The sequence below is a fragment of the Diadema antillarum genome, unplaced genomic scaffold (genome assembly GCF_040938485.1).
Source record: "Diadema antillarum isolate AM-2024a unplaced genomic scaffold, OU_Dant_1.0 seq00001794_RagTag, whole genome shotgun sequence".
In the NCBI taxonomy this organism is placed as follows: Eukaryota; Metazoa; Echinodermata; class Echinoidea; order Diadematoida; family Diadematidae; genus Diadema; species Diadema antillarum.
This window is the reverse complement of record NW_027272472.1, coordinates 528412-535800: the sequence shown is the minus strand read 5'-3', so window position 1 is coordinate 535800 and position 7389 is coordinate 528412.

Here is a 7389-nt window from a genome sequence, read left to right as displayed (position 1 = left end):
ACACAGAAAGCGAAATCAACACTGAAATCCATCTCTAATATTACGTCAGTCCTCAAAAGAAACGGCAAGAAATCTTTTGTTTCTTTGACTGAGTAGTTCATACGTTTGTACCAATAAAGGTACAATTAAAATGAACGTATTATGGACATGGGAAATTTGCTGCACTAATCACTTCAGGTTTCAAGCATCAGTACTTAATATAGTCGAACGCACTTTTATTTAAATCTATATCTTCCTAATTACACTGATCTTGGATCACCTTAAAGGGGATGGCTAGTAACTGATCAGTGGGAATCAGTGGAAATGCTGGGGATGATTGTTACAATTCTTGTGGGATTCATTTAAGAGTACATTATGTATCTATTCTTGTGGGAAAATTATTTGCTTCAGAACAGTCTCATTAGTAATGTGCAGTTTAATGCCCCGTCACTGTACAGGCATGCTATCCTGGAAACATTAAACTGCACATTACTTGAACATGAGACCATTCTGAAGCAAATAATTTTCACACAACAATATATATATAATGTACTCTTAAATAAATCCCACAAGGATTGGAATAATCATCCCCCAGCATTTCCACTGATTCCCACTGAACAGTTACTATAAATAGCCATCCCCTTTAAAGGCATAATTTACCATTTGCAGAAGAAAACTAAAACCCAGCATTAGTGCTTTAAAATAGTTCTAAAATGTGAGTTAGGGATAAAAACAACCACTGTGAAAATTTTGATTTGTATAATCTATGTTAAGTATTGTTAGATACACAAAATGTGAACAATAGTTATAATAAAAAATATTTCCAGACTAAACCGTATACAGTTACGGTTTAATGAGAAATATACTGATATCTCCTAATATTTTAGGCTTTATTGCAAAAATGTTATATGATAGGATGTTTTGTGGTACAACAAACCTACATAACGGTCATATGCATTAAATGTCATATCTTGAAAAAATGTTAAGTCACTGTTCCCAAAGGTAAACAGGACCTTCAAGAATCATTCCTCCCATGCGAGAAAGAGTTTTAAATAGATGTACCTTTAACAGCATCAGAAGTGAAATATCGAGAGTAAGTGGTAAAGGGCAGTGTGTTGGCTTCTCAAAATTCCACGTATCTTGATAAAGAATATCAATTCGACAAGAAACACGAGAGAGAGAGAGAGAGAGAGAGAGAGAGGTTAAATGTAATTACATGCACTACATCAAGATTAGATATAATGTATCAGGGTCTGCAAAGTAAAGACTATCTGTTACTATGAGACGAGCCGTAGCTTTCCCTTATTTTGTTGACATTGTACATGACAGCAGAGTAGACAATACTACCTTTGGTGATCCAAGGAAAGAGGTTTTCATTTAACAATGGATACTTATTACGTAATAATGTCAACCTTTGCTTAGCTTGCAAGAAGCCAGTGCCAGTTTGAGCAGCACAGTCAGGATGCCTCTTGAAATCGTATTCACTAAATGACCAAAGAGTTATTTTTGACTACCATTGTACTAATGTTTTAAGACGAGAATTCCTACGAATTCATGTTACCATAAAAGTGTGGCCACTCCAAACCCATTTGGCCGGGCCCATTTTGGCTAAGCCAGGTTACAGTATAGCGCTCTTAGTCAATCCGCACTGACCTTATGAGAACCACAAACTTGACAAAACATAGAATAATCTCTCGGAAAAGCGGTTACAACCAAGCAAAAAAGAGATAATTTAATTGAAAGTGCTGTATGAATTAAAATCTATGTTTAATTTGGTTTAAAGTAATACACATTGACATGTACATTCTGATAATATTGTTTATGTACCTGGTTCGTTTATACATAGAACTAATATGTTTATAGTATTGTTGTCATGAATCTCCCGCCATTTTTTCAGTGTACTCATTTGCAAATCAATTTCAAGAGAAGGTCAACATGCCCTTATCTACACATGCTCAGATTGTATGTGAAATGGTTTGTAATATATAATGTGTATGGGTTCCACTCACGCAATAATAAGCGTGAACAATATAAAAGCGTCTACTCACATACTGCATACTCGATGAGACAAGGGGATAAAAACATGTTCATCGTAGGGCAGGTATAAGATTAAAGTCTTCCAATGATTTTAATTCGTGACAGCACATCACCAAATTTCAAGAAGCTGATCGTTGAAAATCACATGCTTTTTAATACTTATTAAGTTATGTTATGTTATTTTTCTTGTATGAAGTATAGTTTTGGGCAGTTGTTACCTTTTATTTAACGGAAAACATCTCAGGGTATATTTCATTTGTCACTAATGTTATGATAAACCGATTATACGCCCAATATTCATGTTCGTATGTGAATAACTCTTCTTTTTTTACAGAACTTTCGAATGAATGCTCAGTGTTTGTCAAGGGGCATTCATGATGTTTCTCAAAACCAGTCTCGAATATTTTCCTACTAAAGTATGCAAAACGTTGAATCATCTTTATTCATAGCTCAATCATATTATTTTCCCCAAGTTAATGGTGTGTGGGGCACAGATGCTGGGGCAAAGTAATATAAGACTCTTGACTTTCGAGCGAAGGTCCCAGTTAGAGTCCTGCTAAGTACTTACGTCATTGGATAAGATGTTATTGCTCACGATGTTTTCTTGACCCTGAAGAGGTTATACTATACCCTGGGTAAATAAAGACAATCACTATCATCATTTATTGATTCTATGGGATTCAGATCAATTTCATTGCATACTTATCAGCTAGGTTACATTCAATATAATAATATACGTACAAAATAGGTTAATCATTTTACTTTGAAACTCTGTCTTGTCCTTTAAAATCTCATATTATATATACGTAATTATGCCTTTTTTCCCCGAACAAAATCTCATATCAAACAGTACTGCCTCACCCCATCATACCCAGCTAACACAAGGACGTTTTCTGAACGTTCTTGAAACGTTCCAAGTTCATTATTTGGACGTTTTGTCAACACGTTATCAGAACGTCTTTTTGTGCAAGGTTTTCGACGTATTTAAAACGTTTCAAATGGACGTAATAAAAGCTTTTTTTTAACGTTTAGAAAACCAATAAAAAAACCTTTCGGAATTTTTAAGGACCTGCAGAACACCTTTTGAACGTTATAGAAGTCAGCAAAACCTTTTAAGAATATTCAGAACGTTCTGTGGACGTTCTGCGGACGTCCACAAAACCTTTGAAAAGCGTCTCTAGAAAGTTCAAAAAACGTTTTAAGAACGTCTAAAAAGTCTTATGACCCGTTCGAGAACGTTTAGAGAACTTTTCATATCCGTCTAGAACGTCCAGAAAACCTTTTCAGAATGTCTAATATTTATTTATATAGGGTATTAAAAAAAAAGATATGTAGTTATGAGATTGTAGACATACAATCTGAGATTAATGTATCCTAATCCTACATATTCCTATCCTAACCTGTTCCTAATGTCCTATAATACACCCTCTTCCCAATGGATGAATGTTGTTGTTGTTGTTTTAGATTGTGGAGCTCTCTGCCGGGTGGGCAATTTGCTCCAAAAAATATAATTATTCAGATATGCCTAAAATTTAATTATAAAAACCTAAAATACTTTAAATTATTTACAAAAAACCAAATTACATTTATTTTTATATTTACAATGCTATACAATGGATGAATCTCTATCACATTCTTTTATATACCATCAAATTGTTGTAATGCATGAAGACATGGTTACTGAAATTAGATCACACACACCTTAATTTGAATATTCATAATATTGCATGAATATTCATGATAAAGAAACTAATGACGAACATGCAGCGGACCAAATAAAAACGTTTTTTAAACGTTCATTAAAGACGAAGTCGACGTAGCAGACCTGATAAAAACATTTTGTGGACGTTTATAAAGGACGAAGACGTTGCAGACATAATAAAAACATTTTGTAAGTAAACGTCCATTCACGTTTTTAAAACATTATTTTTCCAAAAAACCTGTGCTTTGCGGTAAATGCTAAGTCCCCACTTTGACGTTGTATGTATGTTTTAAAAACGTCCATTTTATGCGAAAAAGTACGGAACCTAAAAAAAAAAAAAAAAAACGTTTAGGAAACGTTCTTCAAACGTTCTGTGTTTGCTGGGTACACTCAGGAGGAGTGCGCTTTTGTGTTTCTATCTAAAATCATTGTAAGTTCCTCATGGTATACATTCCTAACACATCACATTATTAGAGTGAATGATGCTTTGCCTTGAGAATTTTAGTGAAAACTATAAACTTATGCTAGAGAAGGGGAATGTAGGTAGGAAGTTGTGAATTCGATGTTGTGGAGGGATCCTACAGTGACGGTACGAAGCAGTGCGCGATGTCAGAATTGCTTTGTGATGCCACAGCTGCTTTGTTACATTTTACACAGTAATGGTGCGAAGCAGTGCGCGATGTCAGAATTGTTTTGTGATGTCATAATTGCTTTGTTACATTTTCACAGAGTCGTGACAGTACGAAGCAGCGCTCGATGTCAGAATTGTTTTGTGATGTCACAAATCAATTGTTTGTTACATTTTCAGAGAGTAGTGCAGTGACAGTATGAAGCAGCGCGCGATGTCAAATTTGCTTTTTGATGTCACAGTTGCTTTGTTACATTTTATTATAAAATGGGTTCAAGAATGTAGCCAATTAGAAGCGCTGAAATGAGTCACGTGAGCGTGCATTAATTTCTTAGTAAATGCACGGCCGGGGCCTGACGTACGTCACAATGTTTACACTAGCAGTGCGCACTCAATCGGTTGTTACAAGTGCGTCACGCGCTACTATACGCGCTGTCAATCCTGTAAACAACTTCTAGTTCGGGCTGCCACAACAGCCGGCGGCCTTTCTTGTGCATAACACGTGGCGTACGTATACTCTTATACGCACGTACAGTACTAATGTGCGGGATATCCAAAGAGATTATACCACAAGAGGGCGTAGTCCAGTGAGGAGGCAGCCGCGCGAGGGAGCTGCCATTTCGCGTTGTGGGAGCCGCCATTGCACGGATCCTGTACAATTATTAATCAGTTAGATGGCAGCGCACTGTTTTATGCGCTCGAATTGAATATTCGGCGCAGTGACCGTGCGTTGTTTTATTGTGACGTCACAATGGTCATATTTAAGCGTCATAGCGGTGCTGATGTTGTTTGATTTTATGGCATGACTGGGAATGTACGCGAAACAAACGTCATAATGCTCAAGTACTGTCTAGTCTACACCCAAGTTTCCACTATTTATTTTGCGAACAACAAGAAGGTCTGGACTCTACCAAATGGTTCAAATGATATGATATCATCGTAGAAATTAATATTTAAACAATTAACCACATTGTGATTCTGAAAATGAAAATATGTAACGAAGAATAACATATCATTCCAGATATGATATGAGAAGATATGACTTGAACGTAGACTTAGATCCAGTGCCAGGAGCTGAGTGTGCGCTCCCTCTTCAATTTTGGACGCACTATTTGTACGCACGCGTATGGCGACTACTTACTCTATAGGTATAATCTCTTTGGGGATATCCGAGTGCGACGTGCGTAAATGTTTGGGACGAACATCTTCGGACATCTTGACTTTTGAGCGAGTGCTACATGTAGCTGACTGGTATTGACCCACAAAGGTACGTGAATAATGCTGTTAGTTTTCGACCCATTTTATAAAACAAATGATGCACAGGATTATTTCGTGGCGTTAGTGAAATGCGCCTCGTGCATGTCGCACCATTGTCAATACTCTCGAGCGCGCCGCACCTTCACTAACACACTCTATCCTGTGCATCATTTGTATACTAGTACACAGTAACGGTGCAAAGCAGCGCGCGATGTCAGGATTGTTTTGTGATGTCACAATTGCTCAGTTACATTTCACAGAGTCATATGGTTGCTTTGTTACATTTTCCAGCCTAACCGCGCGAAGCAGCGCGCGATGTCAGAATTGTTTTGTGATGTCACAAAATAATGCTGTGTACCAGTAACGATGATGACAGTACGAAGCAGCGCGCTATGGCTATATGTCACAATTACTTCGTGACGTTATTTCAGTAACAATGCACGAATGTTTTGAAGAATATCATCATAAACAGTGACGTCATTTTCCAAATAGGAGGACCTACCAGGGGCGTCAAACGGGCTAGCATTCAGAAATAGTTGAAAATATATAAATCATCACGTGAAGCTCTTTCAACTAATCATTAGAGGATTAACATTTGGTCAAAAAATATAAAATGAATGCTTCATGAAGTATCTATCACTCGATGATCATGGAATTTCAGCTTGTACAGTCTTCACGCTATGGTAAAAACACGGCTCTGGACAAAAATTTACTATATCGCCCTCTCTAGTACACAGCGGCTTACCAGTTCCGCGGCGTGCCGAACCCTCGAAGCTAACGCAGTTAGAGCCAATAGCAGGCCTTGAAAAGGTCACCGCCTCCTGCACACCCATATCGGGTCATTCATCCCCCTCTGTCCTAGCCGCATAGCGTGAGCCTACTGGGCTCGGCCATCAAATACTCGGCCATATTTTCATCACGGCCCTCCCATAAGAACTGCTTCACTTTGCTGCGTGTGAACTCATGGGAAGCAACACTGTTCACGACAGAGCTCATTGAGGGCATCAGAATCTACACAAAACGCACAAAGGCTTTTGAAACCGACTAAGCAATCGGAAGCAGAAGGAAGAAAACAGAGGTTCACTTCTAGGGAGTCCTTTCCTTGCAGCATCTGTGTCCAATTGTGTATGTAACGATTCAAGGTGTTTGACCTATGAGTATATTTCTCGACACCCTCTCCTTTTTAGATTGTAATGTTTAAACATAAACATTGTATCAGAGACGTAACGATCACAATCCATATAAGAAGATTCAGGCCAGTTCTGTTGCAGTTGTTGATTTTATATTTTGTTTCTATCCGGTTTGTATGATTTTCTTGCTTTTTGTTTATTTCGCATGGGAAAAAAAGATCCACGGTGCAAAGTACTCTGGAACTGCCTAATTTTACTCGATATGTGTATATTATATATGTATAGGGAGAACAAATGTGTTATGCCTTCGGAAGTGTGTTATGACTTTCAAAGGGAAGGTTGTCAAAAGAATGAATGTTAACAAATAAACGATGATAAAATGAAATGATCGATCATGCAGGAAAAGTCAGTGTGTGAGAATTAGGACAGTCTCAAATTCCCATCTGTCAACTGACACTCTTGTCCCATTATACCGTGGCTTGTGTGAATGTTGTTCCCTATATGTGTCTTTTCAGCAGAAACATTGATTATGATAACGACGATGATAATGATAACAATGATGATGATAATAATGATAATGATAACAATGATGATGATAATAATGATAATGATGATGATACTACTACTAATAATAATAATAATAATAATAACAATAA